The sequence below is a fragment of the Gasterosteus aculeatus genome, chromosome 15 (assembly GCF_964276395.1).
Source record: "Gasterosteus aculeatus chromosome 15, fGasAcu3.hap1.1, whole genome shotgun sequence".
Taxonomy (NCBI): Eukaryota; Metazoa; Chordata; class Actinopteri; order Perciformes; family Gasterosteidae; genus Gasterosteus; species Gasterosteus aculeatus.
The window spans coordinates 5,856,503-5,872,852 of NC_135703.1; positions in this window are offsets into that span (position 1 = coordinate 5,856,503).

Below are 16,350 nucleotides of genomic sequence, written 5' to 3' on the forward strand. Positions count from 1 at the left end.
GATTTAATGGCAATGTTTGCAAACTGCTTATTAAGCCAAATCACATATTGTACCTCAGGAGGGGTGGGGGGAGGGGGGGCAAGACTGGCACTTATCTTTGCCACCATGGAGTCTTTGTTTCAAAATGCCGCCACTTCCATTCATTTCCAATCCGCATTGTCTAATGGAAATAATTGATTTCTGCCTCCTTTCCACAAATGAAAAACGCTTGTGATTAAACATTTTGTCTCCAAATCTAAATTCCAAGATACCCATCAACACTCGAGGTAACTCATTAAAGCGAAAAGAAAAAAAAAAAAAGAAAGAAGTTGCTAAGACGAGAAGAAGAGGAGGCAGGGAATGAAATAATGAATGGAGTCCGAGTGAGCTATCTCTCCCAGGCAGAGCGCCACTAGGGATGCAAACTCTCAGCCACCAGAAATGAGCTACCTATCTGTGAAAGGAGTGACTGCTCCATCCTATTTGATTTGGCTCCCCTATCATCTCTTAAGAAGATGTCAGCCTTGCTTCTTCTATTGCCTTTATCAACCCGGAGACGATTTCCCTGCAAAAAAAAAAACGGTTCAGTGCCTTTTCAAAGAGCAACACTAAAGAATAAGTGTTATGCGATAAAAAAAAGGGAGGTTGTTAAATAGATCTGTCTATTTGTATGGTAATAATGATCGCTTTAAGACTCGGGGCGCCGTGACTTGTAAAACAAGGGAAACAAATCTGTATTCAGGTAACGTGTTAACGCGACTATCCGACGACCTTGTGAAAGTTTCACAGTAAAAAATGAGTTGGATTCTCAAGTTTTTTATACTTTGTGTCATTCTTTTCCCCGTTTTTTTCAGAGTGCCGAACAAAGGTGCACATTACATCTGGTACAGATATTTTTAAATTCTGAATTGAGTATATTTAAGTATATTCGAGTCAGCAACACGCCGTTATAATGTATAACTACAATAGCGAGCTTAAATGACAGTAAAACGCCTACCTTGAGATCTCTTGTTAAAAGCTTTTATTGTCCCCTGGTGGAATCAGCTATAAACAAAACCGTCTGGAAAGCCAAACCCACAAACCTCTGGTGGATGCTTTGTTTTCTGTCAAGCAAATCAAAGCGTAAGTAGTGTGTTATGTGTGTTGTTGTGCGATCCTGGAGGCCGTCGTTGTGCCAGACGCACCGCTGCCATGTTGACCTGCTGGCTGGTTGAAGCTGAGCCTTGATCTGCTCCTTCGGTATCTGAGTCTCTAATAAACGGTTCAAAAATGTTTTTTGTTGTTGCTTTGAACAAATACACAGAGTTGTGTAGGGGCTCTCGGGTTAAGGAAGATTAAGTATTATTTTCAACAGAGGGAAATTGATGTGCCCTAATTTACCAGAGTTGACCATGAAATCATCTGATTATAAAAGAAGGGGGTGGGGCAGCTGAATTAATATCCCTCTATTTTACAATACAAGTAAACTGCTATTAATGCTTCCTTAATGCACGTTTTGTTGAGACTGTGGCGGAGTGATGTAGTTTTTCTCTAAACTATGGTTGATATGTTCTACAGACCTTCTACAGTTTGACGTCTGATGGATGGGAAAATATACGTAAGTAATATCATTATGGACGGTTCTCTTCAGTTTGAGGGCCTCAGTACTTACTTTGTTAATAGAAGCATGGGGGGGGGGGGGGGGGGGGGGGCATGACATTCAGGCAACTCACTTGCAAAGAAATTGAGGACAAATTCAATGTGGGACGGCCCTGATGTGTGAAAATACTGAAAATATAAAATGTCAATGCACACTTTCATGGGACATTGAAAGATGCAGCGCGTCACTCAAGGATAATGTCAACGGCCCAAGAGACCAAGACAGAAGACAAACATGTTGTCTTTATCCTTTCCGCCCACTTGTGTGGGAATTATTATTGACTGACAGGATTGAACAAATACCAGTAACCAAACCAGTAATTTACCAAACCAATAAATATGAAGGACAAATACACATTTTTTGTTGTTGTCCCTTACAACTGCATTTCTGTCTTATTTTACTGCTGAACAGAGGAGGAGAAGAAGGAGGAGGAGGAGGATGCACAGTACACAAAGCTCTCCCGGCCCGGCGTAGAAAGCACTAGAGGTAGATTGATTAGCCTCCTCAGTTTGGCTGATTAATTGGAGTCAGTTAGGTGAAAACCAGAACCATTTATGGCTGATTATCTTCCCAGAGGGACGGATCCAAAATCGAAAAGTACATCTCCGGTGGTACTTTTCAACCTCCATTTAAAGCCAGCACATTCTAACTCTTTATTTTGTAATTGAATATAAGTTTGCCATTATTGCTGTGAGATTATCAGGCTTTGCGTTTTAAAAAAGATTAATTTAAAAAAAGATATTTTCTCTCCTGTTCATCCGGTTCATCTTTTGTATTTCCTTTAAAAATGTTTCTGTCATTTCAATTTGTTTTAAAACTATTATTGTATTTCCTGTATATTAATCTAAAACATAATCTATTTGACACAACGTGAAAGCTCAAAATCAAGAAAAGAATCAACAAGTAATCTTACATTCCAGACCAAATGCTTTGCGTAACTTCCATCTCGAGCTACACAAACCAAAGCTTAACTAAGGGAAGAAGACTTCATGCAAACGTCTGTGACCTTTTACGTTGAAGCCAGCTTGGTATTATAGTAATGCTGACACTTCCAAATGGGAAAGCGAACACCTACCACCCTGAGAACAGGGTGCTGCAGATCAGCTGCAGCTCATTCTCAATGGAGCCAGACCTGGATGTTGCGCGGGACTCACACTTGCTTCTATCTCTGCAACTACCAGAGAAAGAAGCCACGCTTTATATCGTAAACTTAATTGAATTGAGTGTTTGATCTGTGTTTTCTGATTTAACATCGTCCGCAATCTCTCTCTGAACAATAACAGAGGAGGTCTCTGGTGGCTCCAGCCTCCTCGTGGTCCATCCTTTAATGTTCACACCTCACCTCGTGCTATTGTCCAGGCCTGCAGCCAACGCTCTGCCTGCAGAGTGGCCTTCCCCCGCCTGGTCACCCGATTCCATTTATCTACTGGGATAACTATAAAAATCTGTCAGGGGCAGGGTGGGTTTTTTCGCTCAGCCCAGCCCAGCTGGCAGATTGAGAGCCCCATGTAATGCACAAGTCTGTTTTTATTATTCTTGCGGGGGAGAACACTATTTCATCAAGTGCATGATTCCCAAGAAGAGAGAAGATAGCCCCCCCAGCCCGGCTATATTTCTTCCAATCAAACATTCCAAGGGGAAAAAATGAGTGGGTGCCATCAAATCCCAGAATAATGCTGCCAGATTTTATGTAAAAAGAAGGACTGATGGACAAATACAGGAAGGCGAGACAAGTTTAATGACGTGTGTTCAGGAGCTGAGATTGGAAAACTGACAGAGAAAAGCAGCCTCTTTGCTGGAATATAAATTGTTGTGCGCTGTAAAAAGGCTTTTATCCGGAGTGAATATGGGACGAAATACACGGGTCAGGGTTAAGTCATTTTCTTCGGCAAGTTAAGCGAATAATGAAGGCGAGCCCACACGGAGAGGAGCACTGCTACTGCCAGTTTGTCTTCATTTATTATGCCAAATCTCATGATTTTGGCGTTTGGCGCAGTGAGTGTGCTCTGGCGCGCACCGGTGGACGACATATCGCTTAATTTACACAAGGTAATGAAAGCAGGGAATGGGAGGACAAAACAATTTACCTGCTGACACGGGAAGAAGTGATTTGCGAACATGGGGGGGGGGAGCAAAAGAGCAGGCAGAGGGCCAGGGCCAAGGGGTGGAAGAGGAGCAGAGATACGGATGAAGGAAGGAAAGGATGGAGAGGAGGTGGAGGGGTGGGGTGGGGTGGTGGGGGGGTGGAGCGCGAGGGACGGGGCGGGTGGGGGCATGGAAGGATAAAAGGAAGCGATGGTGGAGGAAAAAAACAAAAGGATGAGAATAGCTCGTCAGGTGATGATGATGGCTTCGATGAGGCAACGGTAAACCCTCACTTCCCCCCCCCCCCCCCCCCCCCCCCCCCACACACACACACACAAAAACACACGCAATCAGGGTGGGGGGGGGGGCGAAATTGACCTCAAATCTGGAGGGTCTGTGCTGACAAGGCCCTTGTTGCACTCCTCCTTCCCCCACCAATTGTAATCACTTCTCAGGGAGCCACTTGTGCGGCAAAAATGGGAAGCTGGAAGCATCACTCCGGAGCCGCAACAAGTATTTTCCCCACAAAGAGCAAATCTCTTGACTGCTGTCTCACGGCCGTCCTGCTGACCAGATCGACGCCAACGTATTTGATTCATGCAGCTTTAGTCTCTCTGAAAGAGGCGTCGTTTCAGTGGTTTATCCGCCTACCGGCAATGTTTGCTCTGTATCAAGAGCGTGTTGTTGTTGTTCGGGATTACAAGACAACGATCCAGTTCTAAATCAGCGCCGTTGGCAGCCAATCACATCCGTCGCGTTGACGGGCGCGGTTAAAGCGTACCGCCGGCCATTCGGCCGATGGCCTTTCACACAAAGAGAAAAGGGTCTGGCCGAGGCTCCCTGACAACATGGCCACGGCAGCACTGTAATTTTCCAATCACCAGCCCTTCAGGCCGAGGCCAGTCCTTAGGGCAGTAAGATCAGATGAGCGCCAGCATTTTCTTTTGTAAGAGGCCAAACTCTATTTGTCCGCTCACAGGAACAAAAACAATCAGGGAGTCGAGAGAGACCGGCTCTTTGGTCTCTCTGGAGATGGGCCAAAGACAGAGGAGGAGGAGGAGGAGGAGGAGGAGGGGGGAGGCATGGAGTCGGCGGGGGAAGGGACGATTGCGTGACACAGATAACCCCCCCCACTCCCCCCTCACCTCGCCCACTGTGGGTGGCTGGTTGTGGTGATGATGAACGGGGATGCGGCTCAGCACCAGGTCCCCGCTGTCAGGGCTCTCTCTCCGCAGGGCGAGACGGAGAGAGGAAGTGTCACTCTCGGCGGGCCCGCTGGGTCCAACCTGGACTCTGCTGAGTCCCGCTGCTCGAGTCTTCACAACAAATCAAACACCATAACACCCCCCCCCACCCCCCCACCCCACCCAACCACCCCCTCCCTGAACGCACGGCCCCCACAAACGGAAGAACGTGACAGAAGACAACAAAGACATTGGAGTGTCCCTGCTTGTGAATATCTGCTTGTGTTTGCTGGATGAGGAACTGGTGTTTGAAGCCTCTCCTCCGGCCCGCAGTTCACTCCACAGGCTTATTTCCCCCCACAATGAGAGGTGACAGTGAACAGTGGAACTCATCAGTGTGAATAACACACAGTCATGCTTGGTGAGACCCTCTGGCGGGCGGGGGGGGGGGGGGGGGCGCGTCACACGCAATCGCACACAGCGGCGGCGCACACACACACACACACACACACGCACCCACCGAGGCTCAAGGGCCCGGTAGCAGGCGCGCTGTCAACGTCGGTGCGCTGCCTTCTATTTCAGCCTAACTGGGGACAAATTGAGCAATCTGATGGGCTACATTTGACATGTTTGACCGTCTGACCTGCTCTTGTTGTACAGCGCAACCGCCTTCCGTGACTTCTTTGGTGCGGGGGGGGGGGTGAAATACATTAGGTCCTTAATGAACGCAAGCAGCAAAGCATTCAGTCTGGGGTCATAACGAAGGTCAGAGTGACATTTGTCAAGTTTACAAACTCAGCTGAGCTCGGATTACTGTTCCATCAGGTCTGTGTCGGTCGCATGTTCTCTCGAGTCTCGCAGCGTCCTTCATAAGAGCCGTCCACAACGCAGCAGCCAGTGGTCAGGCTTAATTTACCCACTTTCTCTGTCCACTGCCCCATCAGCATATCGTATCACATAACTGCTAATGGGCTAATGGAGGTCGGGGGACGGAGGGAGGGACGGAGCGGGAGCGAGGGGAAGACAGCAATAGTTGGGGGAAATGAAGCTCAGGTTCGTCCAAACATTTAATAACTCATCCATTCCGGGGCGTTCACCTCTCACTGGGCTAATCGCGGCCATTTAACATGCCCGGTGGACACCGCGTCTCACGTCCTCGTCTCATAAATGTGACTTATGCCAGTGCGGCCCGGCAGCCGTTTTAATGATCACTTAGAAAAGTGCAAACGCTGTCGCCATTCGGTGAGGGACGTAGAAAAAAAAAAAAACGTCCGAGGTGCGTGCTACGGGAAGCCGGAGGAGGAGGTGCGTGTTTGGAGAAGGTGAGTTTGGGGGGGGGGGAGGGGGATCGGGTTCTGTGGTCACCGTGCTGCTAGAAGGCCGACGTCAGGCCGGCCCGGGTATCACCTCTGCCAGCGTGGTCGGTTTCAGTGGAAAAACAGCAGCCGACACTCAACGCTCACGAGGGTGGGGGGGTGGGGGGGGCTGACCCCGTTATGTGAGTCACCGGACGGGCGGGAAGGAAGCCGACGCCGAACGCCGATGCTTTGTTCCTCAGCGCAGCAGAAGTTTCTAATAACTTTGAAAAGTTGAAAAAAGAAATAGAAAAGGCCCGTAATGGTGGGAAATAGATGGGGCATTATGAAAAGGGCTAAGTGCCCATTTTAATGGCTGTAAAATGGCTAATTAGTCCTCTGTGATTGATCATTGAAGGAGCACGCATTGGGACATTGGAGTCTCCTGGGCTTTAATAGTGTTCTGGTAAAATAATGTTACGTATCTGGTGTAGTTAAGAAACCTTCTGTGAACTCTGTGACCTTTCTCTGTGGTTTGTTTTTATCAGGGGCTCATCTACTGTTGTGTGAATGAATATTTATTTTACCATGCGAATCTTAGCATTAAAACTACAAGTGTAAACAAGAAGGGATACCGATGGGCTTTCCCTCCCAGATATTCTCCACTTATGAAGAGAGGAGAGGGCAGCGCAGGCCAGAGAGAAATCTATCTCTCTTGTGCTTAATATTAATGTCTGCTTTTGTGGCTATCCCGTTACAGGAGGGCCCGTCCTGCGGTGGAGCGATTGAATGACAGGGATTACCTGTCGGGACGGCCCATGATGACGATGCACGCCGCAGAAATGCGTTTGTTTACCCGCAGACGATGGCTTTTAGTTTCTCTGTTGTTGTTGTTGTGTTGTTGTTTTTTTCCTTCCGAAGTTTGATGAACTGGACCGAAGTGGAACGAGGGGAGAGTCATGGGTCACGAGGGGCCGGATCGGGTCCCCGTAGGTACGGGGAAGGAGTGGGGGGTCGTCCACATCACATCCCATTGAGCCCGTGTTGCCCTAGAGGGGGATACAACATGAAGACATAATCTCACGCCACAATTTCATTCCTTCAGCAGCATTAGATTAGATTGAAACTTCCCTGCACACTTTCCTAAGGCTGTCAAATGAGCTGTCAGTCATGTGTCAGAGTCGGCCGCTGCTCATCCGCTTTAATACATCACACAGCCTTTTATATGGATCAGTATGAGTGGGACTCTCCACACAAACGCCGGCAGCTCATCCGCCGGGACGCGGGGTGATTGATAACATTTCCCCAGCTCTTCACACTCGTGCCCATTTGTATAGTTGGTTGGAGAAGGGTCCCTGGTGTCCACTGACATCTACGGGGCCCATCATCGCCTCGCGGAAGACATGACATCAGCCTTCGGAAACACAGCAAGCCGCTCTGATCCGTGCCAGGAACGGGGAGCAGCTCTCCATTCATAAAGTACGGCGTGACAGCCGCCGACAGGTCATTTGTACCGGATGCTGATATTTGTATTTCCTGAACAATGTCATGCAGTGAGGGGAAAACTGGCTCAGGTGCCACTCGGAATTAAAGACGTCTAATCTCAATATCATCACAGTCAATAAATGTTTACGGCTGGTCTAAGTGTTGAGATCACCGAGGGGAATCCTGAGCCCGTTTCCGCGTGCGGTTGTATTGGCATATTGGCCGGGCTAATGGCCACTTGGCACATAGACAGCTACCCGTCCCGATCTGAGCCTCTCTAATCCAATTGAGGCAACCTGCTTGGCATGAGAGAGACTCATCTGTCTTTGCCGTTCATTAACGTGGGGGGGGGGGGCCTCCTCCTCGAGCTCGGAGCTCGGAGCCCATTCCCGTTCCTTCAAAACGGACCCGAAAGCCACTCGCTGACACACTGGATCCCGGCTAGGGTTTCAGAACGGAGGGGGGGGGGGATATATAATCACTGCTGAGATACATAATCACTGCTGTGTGGGGTAAAGTATTAGAAAATATGAAACCTCCCTGAGGAATGAGCTACATATTTTCACAAACAGCGTAAAAAACCTTTTGCCTACGCAGGCGTGTGATTCAGCTCAATATTGTGACAACGTGCGACGGTCCCACGTAAAGAGCCTGGTGGAGACGGTTTTGGGTTTTTCACACCGTGGCAGGGCTTTATGTCTAGAGGTGGGATGATAATAATGTTACTAATCTTGTTACATTGCACACAGAATTGTCTTCTATGTTAATGATGGGACGCCCCCCCCCCCCCCCCCCATCCCCCCTCCTCCCCGCTCCACTGAGATGCTTACTTTCAATTTGTGTACTGTCATCTCGCCGCCACGCGCTTTGAAATTGATGCACCCTCTTTCTTTTAATTAAATCAAAAAACAGTCGGGGGTCCAGCAGGCAGGTGGGGGAACATGCTCCCCTGTGCAGCTATCAGAGGGACCCGGCTGACTCCACCATGAATCAGGGTTCGTCCTTCTGTTTGTGTGACTGTGTGCGGTTTCTGCAGCCAAGTTGTGTTATGCTGAAATTTGATAACAGGGGACAAAAAGACGTCAATAAATTAAAATAAACTGTTTTTTAAATTTTTTATTTAGTGGTATTGCCAGGAAAATAAATTTACCAGTATACATTTTAACTTGCTTATTGATTTTAGTGAGCCAATGAGCATTCTTCCTGGGAAAAAAATGATTAACAATCCCAGGAATCTGACTCAGGTACGATTGCCCTCGGGGGCAGAGCTGGAGCCAAAGTCTAAGAAATGAGAGCGTAAAATTCCCACACATTAGGAGGCGGATAATTGGATTTCCTGTGTCCTGTGCGGTGGGCGGTGTGGTTCCTGCAGCTGTGACATTATCAAGGTAACATAACCTGAAGGCTGCGGTGCAGCAGCACAGGCCCCGCAAGGCCTGTCCTACAGTTCCACATCGCTGCCTGCTTGGCTATTCATCCTGTGGACCCTGCAAATGAAATTATGGGAGGAAGAGCAAAGGACATTCTTTGGGAATTAATCCCATTTATGCCCAAACCCACTTCTGATTTTTATATTGCAGCCTGATCTCTAAAACAGCCTAAAACAGATATTATACAACAAGAAGGTCTGCAAGGAGGAAACAGCACTTTTAAAGACAACACGCTTTATAAAACGACTTTATTGCACGTGTTTGTAGTACACTATGATAAGATATTTTACTTTTGGAAGATGTATTTTTAGCGAGAATGACGTGTCTCAGTCTCAAATACAGAAAGTAAATGTCAATTATATTTATTTTCTACCCACTAATTTTTGTTTTTTGAATGCGTTGTTATTTATATCAAACATCACCATAATACTTTTTCTACATTAGTCTCTATGTTGTCTCCTTAATAATGTTAATGTAGGTTAGTGTGCAGCATGACATTTGTAAGTTATGAAATATAAGGATAGCTGTAAAATACAAAAAATACTACTTTTTCATATTTTAGAAAATAAACTGGTGGACTTTGGACGGCTTGAGCCAACGCGACCATCTGACTGCAGTCCACTACCTCGTAATTAGAAACATATTTGATAATCAGTTCAAAAAAGAGCAATCGTGTGTTAATTATGTTATCATGTCATGTTAACAGTGGCAAAAAAAGAAGATATTTTGACTTGTATTAATCATGGAATAAATCAATTCTTGCCTGTGTTGTTGTCCAGTCTGTAGTATTAAAATAAATGGATTGTTCAGACCATCTGTTTGAATGATTTCTGATCTTTGAGAATAACAGTTTTTTTCCGTATTTAGTTTTTTTCTCTTAGCTTTCCTATTTCCTGTCTGTGTCACAGATTATTTCTTTCAATCCTCCTAAGGCCTGAGCTAATTGTAAATGTGCCTTACATCTAAAGAGGGCCTCAATATGCAACGTGATCTCCAAAACCTGTTTGTAAAAATAGATATGAAATATTTGACATAGAAATTCGTAACAATACATACTAACTGGCGGTGGTTAACCACGCCCCTTGAGTGAACGTCTCTCCGCCATGTTGGATTCTTGAGTGAACGTCTCTCCGCCATGTTGGATTTTTTGAGGGGGTTAGGGTTAGTATTCTATTCTTACAAGTTAACATTGATTTCTCGTTAAAAATGCAATCATAACACGTTTATTTTACATCGTTAGACTTCACGAAGTCTGTTTACGGGGTGCAGGTCCCCATTCACTTTGAACAGGGTGACATCATCAGTTGCGGTCCGTATTTATTTTGTATGTATCACTACGAATTTGTATCTTTAAGATTTTCGTATACAATTTTACGAACAGGTTTAGGAGATCAGGCTGGTTTTAGCCACACAGCCAGAGGAAGCACCTGACATCAATTAGCCCGTGTGTTTGCTCTCGCGGTGCATCGCAGATAAACACTGCCCCCTAGTGTCCACACGGGAATACGACCGCTCAGCCCAAATACACTCTGGTTTCCACGCGGTTTGGTTTGCCTTCCGTTCGTTTTCATTTTCTAAAACTCTTTATTGGCTTGAATATAATATAGCTACTGTGTGAAAAAAAATACGTTTTGTTTTCATGAAATAGATGATTTGTTAATTTGATTTCCATCATGTTTAATCATCCAGACCAAAAGGACCAATATTTAATTTGTTAAATATCTAGGCATTATTTTTATATATTTCAAAATACATACACCTATATACATGTATTTAAATGCATATTATTTAGTAATTTCTAAAATATTATATTATGTTTGAGAAAATTCTGCCTCTGCCTTCATATGAAATAAACACGTATGGGTTTGTAACCTGGACAGACACACACACGCGCACGCACACACGCGCACGCACACGTACGTACACACACGCCATACAAGTATTAGTACAAGGACTGGGCTGATTACAGCTCCTTCACTGTCCTCATCAAGACCCGTGCAGAGATGAGAGGCCTTGAACACACACACACACACACACACACATAAAATACAATAATCTGTCCTATTCACAGCACACACACGCACACACATACTGTACTTATAAACACAAACAAACACACACACACAGCGCGACGGCCTCCTCAGGCGGCCTCAGAGCTCAGACCGGTCGCTGCCATTATCCCGTCCTCTACCCTAAACACGCAGTTTTAATTTCAAAGCTCTGATTAGCTGATGATTGCATGACAGCCGCCGAACCAGGTTCCCTTTTCACCCGGCTCCCAGACTGCAACTCAATCATGGCCAATTAGCGGGTCCCCAAACACTCTCTCTTATTAGAGGACTCATAATCGACTCATTGTGTCCTGATTTGGCAAATAAATCACTCTGGAGGCTGCTGACTACCCGCACCCCCCCCCCCCTCCTCCCCTTTCTTCCTCCCCCACTTCTCTCACCCTGTCTTTCACTGCCCACTCCCCATCTTTTCCTTGTCCAGGGGTTCAGTGACAACGTTTTCAGCCGCGCTTTTCATTGGAGCTGACAGTTTGAGCAACGCCGGACTCCTTTTTTCCTTTTCTTTTCTTTTTTTTTATTCCCCCTGAAGAATGAAGAATAATTTAGCAGCGAAGGAAAGGCAGGCAGCATGCGGGCGTCCTTGTCCTACAAGGTTAAGAATCCATTCCATCTGAGCAAGAAAGGAGCGAATTAAAATAAATGATGGCCAGATATTTATTGCGAGTTTGTAGATGAAGCCAAGTCACTTCGGTGGACCAGCGGGGCCGGGCTGCCGGTGGCTCAGTGTTACCGAGTGACCTCCCTACCTCTCCTCGCCTAACAGGGGAATGACACTCAATGTCACACTATTTCTACTCTGCATTCGATATATTTATATCCATAAATGCATGTGTTGGGGACATCAGGGTAAAACGTCCAACGAGATAGCGGGACGTGTGTGAAATTACCTGGCTGGCGCTAAAAATAAGTGTAATTTGATTGAATGAGGGGAATTCTGGAGAAAACTGAGCTTTGGGGACACAGACAAGGAGATCCTGAATGAGACACGGACACACAAATGTCCTTCAATCTGGAGACACAGAGCTCAAGGCCGCTCTGCCGTACAGTTAATGCCTTACATGGTTGCGGTAAAGTTCCTGTCCTTCATTTTCACAATGCTTTAAGAATTAGCACAGCTTAGTTAGCTCGGGAATATTTTATATATATAGATTACATTGGCCCAAAAGTCGAAAGAGCCCTTAAAAAAAAAATTCCCTAGGATTATTTTTCAGCAGGGCCCAAGCCGCGTGCAGCTCCTCGGGAAAGAGATCCAACGCGAGAGCTTTACAGACTCAGCAGGTGGACCAGCTGGAGCCCGGGGGGGGGGGGCTCGCGTGGCACCGGGAGTCCTGTGATGCTGCACGCACGCAGGAAGCCAGTGGACTGTGACGTAGTGGACTCAAGAGGCCGAGTCCAAAGAGCGGCTTTAGTAGCGTCCCACTGGGACGGACGGCTCCCTCTCCGGGCTCAAGCAGCAGCGTTATCCGGTGAAAAAACCTCAGGATGCCACTTTCCTGCATCCAAACCCCCCCAACCTCCCCCCTCCCCCCCCCCCCCGTGTGTTCCCCTCACCCACTCTGCCGAGGGCTGCCTGATTGGTGTGTGTGTGCGCGTGTGTGTTGACTGGTCATTAGTCTCTGTTTACGGTGGAGGGACCACGGGCCAGCTGGCGTGTGACGTGTGATGTAGTCTACCACTGCGAGACCCCCGTGGCAGAGTCGCGGAGGCCCAGCGACCCCCTTCCCCAGGCGGGCCGCAGAGACCGCGGCCCGCCCTCGGCAGATGGAGCCTCCAGCGTTTCCAGTCACTCTTTTCCTACGAGCAGGGAAGAGGTGGAGCGGGCGCCGGAGGTGGGACTGGCCCCCGGCCCCCGTCACAGATGCCAGGAGAAGGCTGAGACTCTGGCGAGACCCTGCTGGGAGGGTGCTGGGCCGGAACAGGTGCAATCTCGGCCCCCTCGATCCCCCTCTGTCAGCACCTCGGCGGTGGAAGCCGGCGCTCTCTTCCTGTCCTCGCCCCTTCTCATTCACACGCTCGAGAGGTGTTGTGGGGCTGTTGTTGTTGTTGCCCCCCCCCCCCACCTCTACCGCCGGCCATCAACAACACGGCGCTCCTGCTGCCTTGTAGCTTTCCCTCTACGAGAACAAAAGTAAAATAAAGTGCCAGGTTCAAAGTGCATTAACTGTGTGTCTGTGTGACCCTCGGAGGGCAAACAGTGGAGTTGTGTCGACTCAGGCGTTTTATTCTGCTGGCTGTGGGGGGAGGAGGGTCGGGGGGGGGGGGGGGGGCGGGAGGAGGACTCCAGGGCTGACACCGCCACTGCCAGAGGGCCGACGCAAACCACTCTCCCATCAGTCCTCGCTTCATCACAAGTGGCTTTAAGACAAAGAGGTTGAGCGGCATACCTGGCTCCGATCAGCATCCTGCATGATGGAAAGAGTTTATGACAGTGGGGGGGGGGGTGAGGAGGGTGAGGCAAGGCCCAGCAGGCCACCTTGACCTGTCCCTGCTCAGAGGACCTTGATGAACCCTATCACCAGCCCCCCCCCACCCTCCTCCCTAGAAGCGACCTGGCCACTCCAACCACCACTGAGTTATTATCATAATTTCCCAGAGAGGCATCGCAGGGCCTCCGCGATCAGAGAGGCCTCCGTGTTTTACAGAATGTTTGGTGTTTTATTGCCTTTAAGTCACTCAGGCCAGCGGAGAGCGCGCTCACAATGATAAGAAAACCAGTCATGTGAAAAATGAAGGACCTGGCGTACGGGACTGAGAGGTGAGGAAGGGAAATAATAAAATACATGACAAATGTGGAGCGGGGCCGTATTTCTTGATCGAACCCCTGTCTCGCCCTCCAGCCCGCTGCACTAAAAGCATATGAGGGGAAATATTAATAATGAAATTCAGTCTCACTGTTTCAAAAAGAACAGAAGCTTTTTTTCTTTTTTTTTTGCTCCATCTCATGGTGTAAAAAAAATAAATAATAATAATCTCACTCCCCCTCCCGGGTGCTTTGACAACATGACGGCCGCAAGATGCCCAGGGGCATTCAGAGCTGCCACGGCCCCGGCCATTTCATGTCCGAGCCCACCTGGGGTAAACAAAAAAGGACTTGGAGCGATAGAATATTAACTAAAGAAGCGAAGGGGGGGAAATTGCACTGACAAAACTGAAAATACTTTTAAAATCCATCAAACTTTCAGTCTTTAAAAAATACCCCTTTCATTTTCTGTTGTGGCGTTAATTCCCCCCTCCTCCTCCCGCAAACCCCCCGCCGTTTTTTTTTTTTAAAGGTGCAGTATATCTAATGAAAAAATAAAACATGTGTTTAATCTAGCTATTTCAAAAGCAAATCCCCTTTTGATCAAAAATGATATTGATCTGACCGCCTTAGTTGTGTGTGGGAGGATTTCTCCTTTAAACTTGAAATAACCGTCTATGTGGCGAATCAATACTGCGGCTGCTTTTTGAGGCTTGTTTCAAAGGGCAGGAGACCCATTTAAATATGCTTGTTATAGTTGAGCTGGTGAAATGAATGCGTAAAGCGGGATCTCGGGCCTGGCTTGAAAAAGGTGGTGTCTTTATTTTCTTGCCTGTTTTTTTTTTTGAACTGATAATAATCCTCCCGTGACCGGCTCGTGGCACCTGCCGGCCGGGTCGGTGACAGGGAACCCGTGACAGGCACGCGGCCCCTGGTGGAATGAACTGGTCCTAATGTTCCTTGAGCTTCAGCGTGTCTGTCCTCACCCCTCACTCTCTGTCTGCGGGGCCCCCGGCATCAGGCCCCCCGGCTATCTTCACATCTCCCCATTTTCTTTAATTACAAGTCAGCATATTGCTTTCGGGCCGTGGAAGGCAGATATTGAGAGCAGATAAGATGTATAAACTTCTGTCAACACCAGAGCATATTAGGTGGAGCTGGAAGCGTATTATCTCTATTCTATCCTTCCAATTAGCGCCCAATATCAAAATACATTAGAGCGAGCCCGTCAATGAGGAGCAGGGGAAAACATTACATTAACATGGCCTTCGGCTGTTTTTTTAGCAAAAGTTTGTCCCTTAGTGGAAGTAATTTCCACCGAGGGACCCAATAAAAGCACAGATAAATTACCAATTCAAACTGGATGGCCTGAGAACTTCCTGTGCTCAGCTGGCCCGTACTGGCCTTAAGGTTTTATGGTGGTTCTTGAGTAACAAACTGCTGCTTTAAAAATAAACTGTGTGGATTCACATGAGAAAACGTATTTTCCTACATAAATACGGTGATTTTTGGTTTTGCCGCCGTGCTTCACGCGTCCCATCAAATCAAAGAACTTTAAACACCGTGTCATTACTGGAACATTGTGAATGAAATATCGGATTACAGAAGAATCCGTTGGGGCGACATGGATTTCTACAGCAGTAATGGCTCCATTATTTTAATAGAAAAATGTCAGGCAAAAACAAATTACACCCCAAACCCATGTGAGGCCCGTATCGTCTGATCTCATGCACGCAGCGTAAACGTGGCCTCAGACTCAGCTCACCTCTCAGTGACACCGCGTTCATCCGGAAGTTGCCCCCCCCCACCCAACCGCCCCCATAACCAACGAGCTCTCTGAGAACACAACCGTCTTCTTCACCAGAAACAATGTACACGCTGTAGCTGTTTAGACGTGATTGAATTCACTGCACCCAGACGGCGCGATGTCATTCTGATACGCCGCCGCACCGAGAGACACGGAGAGAATGAAAGGAGAGGGGAGGACGGGGGAGGGGGGCGGGGGGTGTTAGAGAGAGGTCACTTTGAGAAGCTGGATGCAAGCATATGCCAAACAGCATCTCTCTCTCTCTCTGTCTCTTTCTCTAATCCCCTCTCTGATCCGCCGATGATCAGGGGCCAATCATTCGAGGGCCGGCCACGACCCGTGACCGCCGGGCCCTAATCCGGGTTCCTCTGGCCCGTCCGCAGCCCACCTCGGACAGACCCGGGCCGGCTGCCAGCGGAGGAGTGGCAGGCTTAGGCTTCTCCAGAGAGACAGCTAGAGGTTGTCTCTACATGGATGGGCACTTCGCGGGCTCGGCGGGGGGGCGGGAGGAAGGGGCAACACAGCAGCTGCTCGGGGCATATGGGTAGAATTCATTAAGTCTGGCTAAATAAGCCAATTGTGGAGGCGGTTTAGAAAAAAAAGAGAAAAGTGTGCGTCCGTTTGTCTGATGGAG